The sequence below is a fragment of the Hibiscus syriacus genome, unplaced genomic scaffold, assembly GCF_006381635.1.
Source record: "Hibiscus syriacus cultivar Baekdansim isolate YM2019G1 unplaced genomic scaffold, ASM638163v2 tig00110384_pilon, whole genome shotgun sequence".
NCBI classification, from domain to species: Eukaryota; Viridiplantae; Streptophyta; class Magnoliopsida; order Malvales; family Malvaceae; genus Hibiscus; species Hibiscus syriacus.
Window position 1 is genome coordinate 1,710,165 of NW_024062715.1, and position 12,252 is coordinate 1,722,416.

The window sequence follows — 12,252 nt, forward strand, 5'->3', positions numbered from 1 at the left end:
TGGGGCATGCTGAAGGCCCATTTCAGACAAAAATGATCCAATAGGGTATTTTGAACAATCACATCAACATGAAAAAATGTTGGGACATTTTAATGTTGGGGTATGCTGAAAGCTCATATCAGACAGAAATAATCCATGAAATATTTTGTGAAGACTCATTCTAATCGGAATAGAACTCTGGGGAATTTTAAAAAGAAATGATCCATGTGGCAAGTTTTTAAGGCTCACATCAACAAAAAGAAAATGTGGGGGGATGTTGGACCCTTATCATCTTATGGAAATATCATTAATTTGAGTAAATATTTTCAATGAAACAAAAAGGTATGAAGAATGAAAATGGTGAAACAATGACAATAGAGTTGAACCAATTAAGATTGAACGATGGGTTGTTATTTAGCATCTCAAAATAATATGGTCTGAATAACTTTGTTCGAGATCTGATTAAATGTGGAGACATGAAAGGAATTAGGATAAACCCTTCTTACGATGTGTTTCAAGAGTAAAATCGGAAGAGACGTGGTTGATATCTTGATTAATCTATATTGAGTTAGCTTAGTTATATCAGCATTATGCAAATATGATAGATTTTCTTTTCAAAGAAAAAAGCTTTTATCATATTTCTACACAAGTTTAAGTAAAGATAGTTGGTGTTTTCAAAGAACAAAGTAGGGCAAAAAAGTCATAATTCTGAATATGCAAGAGTTCTATACATAAGACAGTTCTTCTGAAGGCAAAAGAATACATCAAGATACAAGTTGATCAAATGTTTCTTTAAAAATGAAAATTTGATAGCATGAGTTGCTACACTGATAACTGAAGTGAACCTTGGAAATGAATGATCAAGTGGAAGAAGATAAAACTTTGAATTAAGGATTGAACTAACATCATGCATTTATAAGAATGTCATTTGCATAAAAGATCATGCATTTCATTGATACATTGATTGCATTTGCACAAACACATTTTTTACATGAAAATGCAGGAACAAAATACCTTATGATTATAAGGTAAAATTCAAATAGAGGAATCATGTTTGAAGAGGCAAACAAATGAAAAATAGATGAACACAATCCATACAGAAGAAGCATTATTTATGGGGCATGCCCAACCAACTATTTGTTTAAAAATTAAGAAAGTGATTTTCCAAATTTCTCATTTAATTAAAACCCACAGATCATTTGTAAAGCCTTCGGGTCATTTGTAAAGCCTACGGGTCATTTGTAAAGCCTACATGTCATTTGTAATGCCTCCGGGTCATTTGTAAAACCTCCGGGTAATTTGTAAATCCTTTGGGTCATCTGTCAGTCTTTCGAGCAAGATGATGAGTCCTTAGAACCATTCGTAAGATCTCCACAGAAGAGTAGTAGAACCAAATCAACCTCGAGTATGATCTTCACGGAAGAGTAGTGAAACAGATTCTTCTCAAATCAAATTCAACCTTCACGGAAGAGTAGTGAAGTAATGCAAATTCAATCTCCACGGAAGAGTAGTGGAAGTATTCCAACCTCAAGTCTGATCTTTATAAAAGAGTAGTGAAACAAATTCTTCTTAAATTTATCATCCTCAGTCTTCACGGAAGAGTAGTGAAGTAAAAGCAGGAGTACGATAAGATTAAAATTCACTCTCCACGGAAGAGTAGTGGAACAAATATTTCAGCAAAGTATGAAATCTCACAGAAGAATAGTAAAGTAACCCAACATTGAGTCTGATCTTCACGGAAGAGTAGTGAAACAGATTCTTCACAGATTAAAACTCAGCCTTCACGGAAGAGTAGTGAAGCAAGAGCATGATCATATCAGAATTCGATCTCCGTGAAAGAGAAGTGGAACAAATTTTTTATCAAAGAAAGAAGTTCACTAGACGAAAACTTCTTGTCTTTTTATCTTTGCTTTATTCTTGTTAACACAAAAAATAAGCAAAGAGGGATTGTTGCCAACAGTCGTTTTCATCCGAGTGACGTTTATATTATATATTATATATAATATTATTATTAATATTATACTTATTTACAAAGCCGGAAGGCCCGATTAAAAAGCAAATTAGGTCGGGTTACAACCAGTTCAAGCCCAGTTCCAGATATATCAGGCCCAATTCTAGCAGGCCCGCAAGAAGCCCAAATCAGCAGCTAGGGTTTCCCACATTTTCTTCCAGCTGCCAGTCGATCCCAACCGTCCGATCTAGAGGTAGATCAACGGTCCCAAGATATCCAGCAAAACCCTAGGGTACTCATTGTAACCCTAGGGCCTATTCCGGCCGCCACCACTAGCTGCTTCAACCGAAGACTGTTACGACGTCGCCGCCTTTCTAGAGCTCTCCTGAAGATTCCAGAGGCCACACAAGAACCACACAACACATCACTCTATGGTGAGTCACCACCATAGGTCCGGTGACTCACCAGATTTTATCATTATTATGGCCGATCTTTGAGGCCTATATAAGGTCAACCCTGCAAAGAAACAAAGAGACAGCAAGTATCCACACATACACAGCAAGAACAAAGACCAAAAAATGAGAGCAAGTCAGATAAACACAACAACAAATAACGAGCTACAGTAGTAAATAAGTCGAAAGGAAAATAAGAGAGTCCGAGAAGCTTACCTAAGGACTTCGGAGTCTTCACGTGCCACCAAGAACCGTCGTCTGGCCAAAGGTAAACTTATAGATCTTGGCTGATTTACCAACTTTTAGGCGAAAAGGAGACTGGATCTGGGTTTAGGGGAAGCAAGGCTTCAATTTGAGTGAGTTTGCGAAATTTCGGCCACTGTGGGTGGTGACCGTCGGTGGCGGCAGACGACGTCGGCGTAGTGTGATCGCCGGTAACTGGCATCCCTTCGGTGGGATAAGGAAGAGAGAAACGAGAGAATTCTCTCGTTTAGACTCGTTTAGAGAGAGAAGAAAAGAAAGAAAATGAGGGAAGCTTGGCCTTTTAGGGCAGGTTTAGAGCATTTATACCCTCTCTCATATGGCGTCGTTTTGGGAGGGGGTATCTGTGTAATTAGCGTATGGGTAAACTACACTGTGGTCCCTCTAATTTTGTAATCTCACAATATAATCGCCAAAATCAGGTTTTGCACATTTTAATTTGGTTTTCGTATTTTATATATTTATATTTTAGCATATATATATATATATATATATATATATGTTAGGATAAATTACATTAGTAGTACATAGTCTTACTAATATCTTAAAATTTATTAATTATTTTTAATATCTTATATTTTAATTATTAATTATTATTATAGGATTAGTTATAATATTAGTATTTATATTATATATTAGGATAATTTTACTATTTAATCTATATAGTTTTAATATTAAATATTATAATAGTATTGTTAATATTTATATTAAATATTATTAAATAGTTATTTATTTTAATTTTTAAACAAGTTCATGATTTATTGCAAAGACACTGATTAATAAACATCGAAACCAATTTTTGGGCGTTATGGGGGTTTTAATCACTCTCCATACATAACCAACTCTAGAACTCATTTTTCTGGTAAGAAGACCCGTGTTATATCATTTTAATATTATTCATATGAATTTTATTAGATTAATATAACATTTTGGTGAACAATCTCACTATATTAAAATATTGGGGGTAACTCTACAACTTGATGTTTCATCTGATTCAAGGAAGAAAACACACTCACTTTTTCGAGACTAGTTACACCTCTTGGGCATAATATTTATAGTCTCCGTCGCTGGGTAGAGAAACATCTCGACATATGTGTTATATGATCTATGTGAATATATGAAAAACAAGATATAAGCTATGTGATATGATCTACGTGATTACATGAACATGTGATATAAGCCATGTGACATGACCTACTTGATTACTTGTCTATGTGATACAAGATACAATAAATAATATAAGTGGTAAAGGCCATAGTATGTGATATGAGAGCCGAGGGTATAATTGGCATGTCAAGAGTCGAGGGTTCTACGTGGTCCTTTAGGATAATTCTATGTAGTCCTTTGGGACATTTCTACGCGTTCAATTGGGACAATACTATGTGGTCATTCGGGACATTTATATGTGGCACTTCGGTGCAATTTCTACGCGACACTTTGGTGCAATTTATACAAACTGTGGTGACAACATTTGTTCACAACCTCAATGCACTCACATACCTTAAGTTCTTAGTAATGTACCATGAGCTACTAAAAGATATAACATGAATTAACACTGCATGATGGGATTTGTTATTATTGGTTAAATACACGATGATGTATGTTCTTGTTGATTAGATATATGATGATTCATGTATATTATGAAAGTATGTGATTGCATGTTTCATTATTTCATTATTGCATTATATGCCTCACTAAGTCCTTAACTTAGCGTGTGAGTGTTTCGCACGTAGGTTCAAAGAAACAAGAAGATCCAAGCTAGGACAAGTCAGCAAGACAATATATATATATATATCAACTGAAGATAAGATCAGAATTGATTTAAGTTGTATGTACTTTTGTTTTATGTTATTTTGTTGACATGTAAATGGAAAGTTAAATCAAATATGCTATGATCGGTTTTGTAAACCTTGTCAATTATATTTATATAAATTATTCAGTTTTATTTTAATGAATGTTTGAATTTTCAATTATCTTGTAAAAGTAAATGATTTGAAAAGTCTAATAGACACCTCAGATTTGTATCCGGCTCGGATACAGGTTAGGGGTGTTACAGTCAATTTTTTGACTTTTTGTTTAAATTTAAGGGTAAACTATATCATTGACCACTTAACTATTTAGCCCTTTTACTTTTACCACCGATCTTTCAATTTTGTCAATCAGACCACTTAACTATTAAATGTTGTCAATCAAGCCACCTTCCGTTAACAATTGACAGAATTGTTGACGTAGATGTTAACAAAATTGGCATAATTCCACATTTAATTATCAATTGTTATATATTCTATCAATTTAATCCTAATTTAAATTTAATTTATTAAATTTAATCTTCTAGTCAGATTATGACACGTGTCACAACATGTTTGGAAGGTTTTTTTATTTTATTTAATTTATTTTCCACCCAATCTAATGGTGACATCACTATCAGGTCAAATTTTGTTAGTCAGATTCTGACCTGAACATAACCCGACCGTACTCGAACCTGATTTTTTTAAAAAACTCGACCCAATCGGATCAGGTCGTATCGGAACCCATCGGGTTTGGGTCCTATGCTTATCCCTAACTAGAATGCTTCAAAAGAAAGAAAAACAAAAATGATTATTTCAACAAATATTAGAAGCTAATTTGATCATTGTGTCTATTACTTTTAATAACTTAAAGAAAATGGGAAAAAAGCATAACTGTGGGGTTTCTTGTATATTTGAATTGACAAGATTATCACTTGCGCATACATAGTTAAAAGTAACCCAAGCTAGCCATTGGAACTAGAGGGGGTTTTGTGTTTGGGGTGGGGGTGTTGTATGGTAAATTTATATTAAAAACCTCAAATAAATAATTATTTAAAGAAATATGACCCTCCAGAAATTATTTCGAAGAATAACCCTCAAATCATTCACATCGGACGACCTTTTGGCCTGCAAATACCGTGTTAAATCCTCGCACCATCCAGCATGTGAGATATATCCGACGTGGGTGCACTTTCCAAGTAAGACAATACAACAATTGGATAAAATGACCTCGTGCATTGCAAAACGCGAGGTAGCCTTTATGATCCAAAATATAGCGAGATTTATGGGGGATCTCACTGCCTGCAAAGCACGATGACAATAGATCCCCTACCCTCCCTTTAGTGTCCATAGCCTTGTTCGGATACTATTTTTGGGTGGGAAACTTATTTTTTTTAAATTTTTAATTATAAACGTGTAGTGTTGCAATATATATTTAAATATCATCATATATAAGTCATTTTAAGCGGGGGAAAATGATGTTGAAAATGGTTAGAAATCATGTTTTTGTGAAGGAAGAAGAAAAAAATGGTTTGATAGACATATTGAAGTGTTATTTTTGGCTTGTAAATATGAGTGATTTCAAAATTTATATGCTTAGAAGTGTATAATATTGCAACTTATATTTATGTTAAGGCTAATTTGGCCACATACAAAATATTTTAGTGGGGTAAAAATCATGTTGGAAAAGGTTAGAATACATTATTTGGTTCATGAAGAAATCAAAAGAAATTGAAAACTAAGTAATATATGTTGTTAATTAAAAAAGAAATAATGCAAAAAACCCATTTAGTTGATACATAGGCCTGAGCGATTGGGACATTTATTTTCCGTGTGTCCAGGATTCCTACATATAGAGCATAATTTCGGTTGTTCGGTTCTTTCTTGATGTTAAACCAAATCCTCGTCACAAAAATCTGGGTTGACCGTGGATGACTGATTTTTTTCGTCGTACTGCATAATTTGGTCGTGTTGTAGGTTCATCATCAGCTTCATCTAGATCTTATTCATTTCCAATGGGAGGGAACTCGTATTCATAAACCTTGAATATAGTTTCAAGTAAGTAATCCCGATCAATGAATCTCATGTAGGGTATCCGAACAGAAGAAGTAGTAGCAATGGTGTTCACACACGGATATTTGAAAGTTTGGAAGAATCTACACTCGCATGTTTTTTGTCAAAAATTAACCATGTATGTGTTATGTTGTGTTGTGTGCCTTCCAATGGCCTCGTAAATTCTGATACACGAAATAATGACATTTTGCGAGAGAAACATATGTCACTTATTGCATTGGAATGTTGTTGGAATGTTTGCAATTTTTTGAGGAGGTCTGGGTGGATTTGGTGGCCAACTGCCATCCAGTCAGCTGCTTGCCTTCCCAAGGTTGTGAAAAGGGTTGTCAATCGATAATATGTCTCTTTAACAACGGACGTGATAGGCAAATGGCGCACTCCCTTTAGTGATGAATTTATTACCTCAGCCAAGTTCATTGTCATGTGACCATACGATTTACCTCTATCAATTGATCAAAGCCATTTCTCCTTTGGGATTCTAGCAAGGTAGTTAAAGCCCTCAAAATTGATATGTCTCAGTTCCTGCATAAGGTCCTCAAACTCACATACAGACTGTGTGTAAGTTATCAATAAAAGTTGAACAATTAATTTGAAATAATTTTTGTAAAGATATGGTAAACCGAAAAAGGTGAAAGACATACCCATTCGAAACCCCATTAGATGTTTATCTTGACTATTGAACTTCTGCAAATAGTTTTCGACAATATATCTTAAACAATACCGGTGATAAATATTGGGGGTTGATAAGACGAGCCCATACGCTGGAGTGCGTATTTGATACTAGCGCCTCTGTCAGAAATAAGACAAGTCCCATCATCTCTATCTTGTATCACAAGTGATAAAACATATATTTCTAAGTTCATAAGGAAGAATTCCCAAGTTTTGATATCTTCCTTTTCGTCAATTACGAATGCGATGGGAATAGTTTATTTGTTGTCGTCTTTTGCAACTGTCAATAACATTATTTGAGTGTATCGACCATATAACCAAGTGCCGTCGATTTTAACAATCGGCTTGCAGTGTTGGAATGCATTAATGTATTGCAGAAAAAGTCTAAAAGAGCTGGTAGAAATATCAGACACCTTGTACAACAAGATCATTTTCATACATTGGGATTATTTCCGATTCCGCAACTGTTCTCGGAATGTGTTTCTGCATCAGTTTAAGCCATGGTCGTAATTCATTATATGATTTCTCCTATTGGCCGAACAATTTTTTTGGACCCGATACCTTGCATACCAAGCTTTGTGGTAGTTAGTTGTGTACCTATATAGCGATGTAACTGAAGTAATACAGGTCGCAACCGTAACACGTGGATTTGAGCAGCGGAATGAAGGTTTCAGAAAGCACGTGCAAATCCAGGTTACGATGATCTTGATTTATGATGTTGGCGATGCATGTATGTGGTTGGACGTATTTTGTGAGTTTTCAAAGGTTGTTTATCGTCTTCAACTGTGATACACGAACCCTTCAATTACATCCCTTCTTCTTGTGGAGATATTCAACGATGTACTTATCAGAATCAATTTTTTTTCACAATTAACATGATGGAGCGATTTATGTTGTAGTTCTTGATTGTAGCCACAACTTGTTCTTTTTTCCTAAAACTCATTCATAAAAAAGAGTAAATAAAATTGCCAACTTACCAATACAAAAAATCAAAATAAATAATGAAAAATTAAAAAATTATATTAACCTGAAAACCAGTCCAACATAGAGATCACCATCACTATGTTGATTGTATTGCTCAATGTATGGGAATTGGGAAAATTTTGGAGCGTTGAATGCTTTTATATCAATTGTTGTAAAGTATGATGGTGGCTAGTAATAAGAAATAGGCATTGCAACATGTGGAACCGTTGTAGCCACACCGTATTCTTTGTTGTCTTTTTCTTCTTGTGGCATATCAAGGTCTTCTAGTTCTTCATAGGAGGGGCCTAACTCATCACCATCGGGGTTGGGCTCCCTTATTGGTTCTTCGTCAGAATGATCTTCCTCAAAGTGGAATAGTTCAGCCTCGTTTAAATCAAAGTTAATCGCTACTGCAGGTGTTCGTCGATCACGAGACCACTCACAAACCGGTTCCCCAATATTAACGTCACGCACACCAATAAAAGAATGTCTCCCCATATGTGTTGAGTCGTTATCCGCATAAGGGACATACGTTGAATATCGTCCAGATGAGAAATCATCGAACGAGTTAAATGTGGATTGTTGCATTGGTGACATGTTCAAGTCAAACTCGAATCCAGCAACGCGCAACGCAAGAATGCCTTGGCATCGAAGACAATGATGCACCCAAATTGTTTTGTGTATCGTGTGTGCTTAATAAATTGAAGTCATTTTTCAAATTTGCTATCGAATTGTCAACAGTTGGATCAAAGTCGAACTTCACTCGTTTCCAACTTGGCATACTGGTACCATCTTCAGCATAAGAAAATAATGCATACAACTTCATCGGCCCTCCAAATGAATATTGCAAGTGAGCGTCGGCCATCATATGCACATCACCATTGTCCTTAACAGTGTATATCGTTTATGTTAATGTGTGATTCTGCTAATGTACTATAGATATCGTAGGATGCAGGGTGCGATTTTCACTGAAAATATTTTGACTAACTCAAAATAAAATAGTTTATTACAAATATTTCAGTTTTGAAGAACGAAATAAATAACAACTAATAATGCCTTTTTCCACCAGTTCCGCATCGTGGTGGACGACGAATCTGACGCGGGGATAATTGTGATTCCTCTTCCTCTTCAACAATATCATCATCATCAAGACCGACAATTGTATATGGAATCGATCCACCACTGGCACTAGAACTGAGACCGGCGTAGAATATGCTCTGCGGTGGTGTCTACTCAATAATATCATATCCAAAGTTAGCCGCCAATTGTGTCGGTGGTGAATTCAACTAGTCAAAGACATCGGTGAGGAAACTTTCCGATAATTTCCCCATTTGCTGAAATACTGATTGAGTCGAGTGAGTGAAGACATGGTCAGGGTGTGTCAACGTTGTCTGACGAGGTCCCTGTGTTATTGTCGATGAGGATGATGCACCTTTTTGTCTTCTTCTTCTTCTCTGCCTTGACTCCCCCACGTTGTCTCCCCGCCCATGGGCGACTCGTTGGAGGAACATATAATTCTCGCGCTCACTCCTTATCTGTCAATATATGTGGCATCCTATATTCTTGCTACCACTGCATATAATTGTATGACACACTGTGGTCGAAGATGGGTTAAGTCATGGGCGTCATCTCGAATCTTCGGAACCACTCGTTCAGATACACCACATTACGGTCTGCCCAATTAATTTTCATCTTCCCTTGTCACGTCAATCGATGCAACTCATCCAAGCAAGGTGGATGTGGTGGAATCGATTGGACACAGTTAAATTGTTAAATGATGCGCTCGATAAGATGTCACTTGACCATCTCATACAAGATCAGTGGGACTGACACGATGTACATGGGTGCATTAGTCACCCAAATCTCATGCAGTATACAGTCGGCAATAGCAACATCGTAGTAAGGCGTCCACAGGAACTATAAAATTAAAATTACATAACTTTGTTAGCTAAAAACCTCAAATAAATTAAATTATTCTAAAATTATAAGATAAAAGTCGAAGGAAAATATTCTATTACCTGATGTCCAAACTTATTGAACAAGAGTCTGAAGTTCGTTGATGAGTTAGTAAGTGGGCGTGAGAGGTTTCATCATTCCACCTATCATTAATACAATATAATTGTATTATTTGTTAGTAATATTATAAAAAATATTTTTTTAAAAATATATTTTACCTCTTAAGTAACAGAAATTCATATGGGACATGTGTTTTAAGGATCGGACATAAAAATAACATTCAGATTCAAGCCCACGACTGCAACAACAATAAACACCCTCCAATGACATTTTTCGTCGGATCTACAACTCTACAAAGCTACCGAAACAAAAATGCCAAAACTGCAAATCCCCAACTTATATTTCTTAAATCAATCAAATTTTGCAAATGTTTCAACCACATCAGATGCACCTTATTTCGGGATTTGTCAGGCATTAAAACCCCCCAATAACTCGTAGTATATGTACACGAGCAAATCGCTTCAAAAAAATAATAAAATAATATAACTACTTAATTTCCAAAATTTTAAATAAATAAATTAAAATATTAAGAAATATTCATAGGTAAAAAACATTTATATTTACCTCATTCAATGTATGCTCCGCATTCTGGGGTAGGTTAATAAAATTTTCATCCAAAATTTTAATTTTTTTATTTTTCCATTATCGTGTGCATCATCAGGCGGATCAATTCCGAGCAATACCTCACATACATTTCTAGGGGCGTTGGCAATACCAGTAATAACTTCTCCATCAATAGGCAATCCCAGATGAAATGTAACATCTTGCAGGGTAATAGTTGTCTCCCCTACACGATAAACGAAACGTGTGCGTCTCCAATCTCCATCTTTCCACCAACACATTTATAAGTGAAAGATGCAACTTCACACAGTCACCAGTTATACTATTAATATATTCGAAACCCACTAAATGTAAATAGTTAATAATATCTGCATTGGGTAGTGTCACACAATTTATATGGCTCTTTAATACGCGTTCATATCCCTTCGAAATATAAATATTAAAAAATTATTTAAATACCAAAACAAATAAACTAAATCAATCAATAAATAAATAATAAAAATATAAAATAATATTAATTAATTTACCTCATCATTTTGCATCCAATAATTGAATACGCAACTTCGATCATGTCTTAATAGACTCACCGCCATGATATGAAATCTTTAAATCTTTGAATATATGAAAGGGATGGGTGTGGTGATGAATAGAAGTGGAGGGCCCTATTTATAGCCCTTCTCGCACCCAATGAAGTGATGTTTTAAATGCAACTCGAGTCCTACAAGATGCGAGTTACGTTGAAAACACACAGAATTCATTTCATTCCCAGTACCTCAAGGTTTGCATGACGCGAGATTGCTACCAGCTTTTATCTTTTAAATTTCAAAATATATTATAATTATAATATTATTAATTATTTATTATATTTAATATTTTACTCATATAATTTTTCATTAGTTCAAAATTTATAAAATATATTATAATTATTAAAATATCTATTTTAATTACAATATTTATATATTATTAATTATTATTATTATATTTATTTATTATAATCATTTAATTTCTACATTTCAAATTAGGTTGTTGTACGGATTTCAAAATAACCTCGCGCTTTGCAGGAAGCGGGATCCCCATAAATCTCTCGATATTTTTGATCATAAAGGCTATTTCGCACTTCGCAATTCGCAATGTGCGAAGTCTTTTTATCCAATTGTTTTATTGGCTTACATGGATAGTGCGCCCACGTCGGATGTATCTCACGTGTTGGAGGGTAAGATGATTTAATACACGGTTTGTAAGCCACGAAATCATCTGATGTGGATAATTTAAGAATTATTCTTCCAAATAATTATTGGTAGGTACTATTTATTTAATTAATTAATTATTTAGATTTTTTAATATATAATTTCCGGGTTGTATACTAAAAGTACAAAGGTTTTATCGGGGTCATAGCTCCGAGATTGAAGCAATCATTTTCAACAGGCCTCCAATCAAAAACCATTTTGGATTACATCATTATTTACTAAACCAAACTGGTATCTAAGCCTAAGCCTAAGCCTAGGCCATATGGCACCCCCATGCCCAAAAACGATAAATT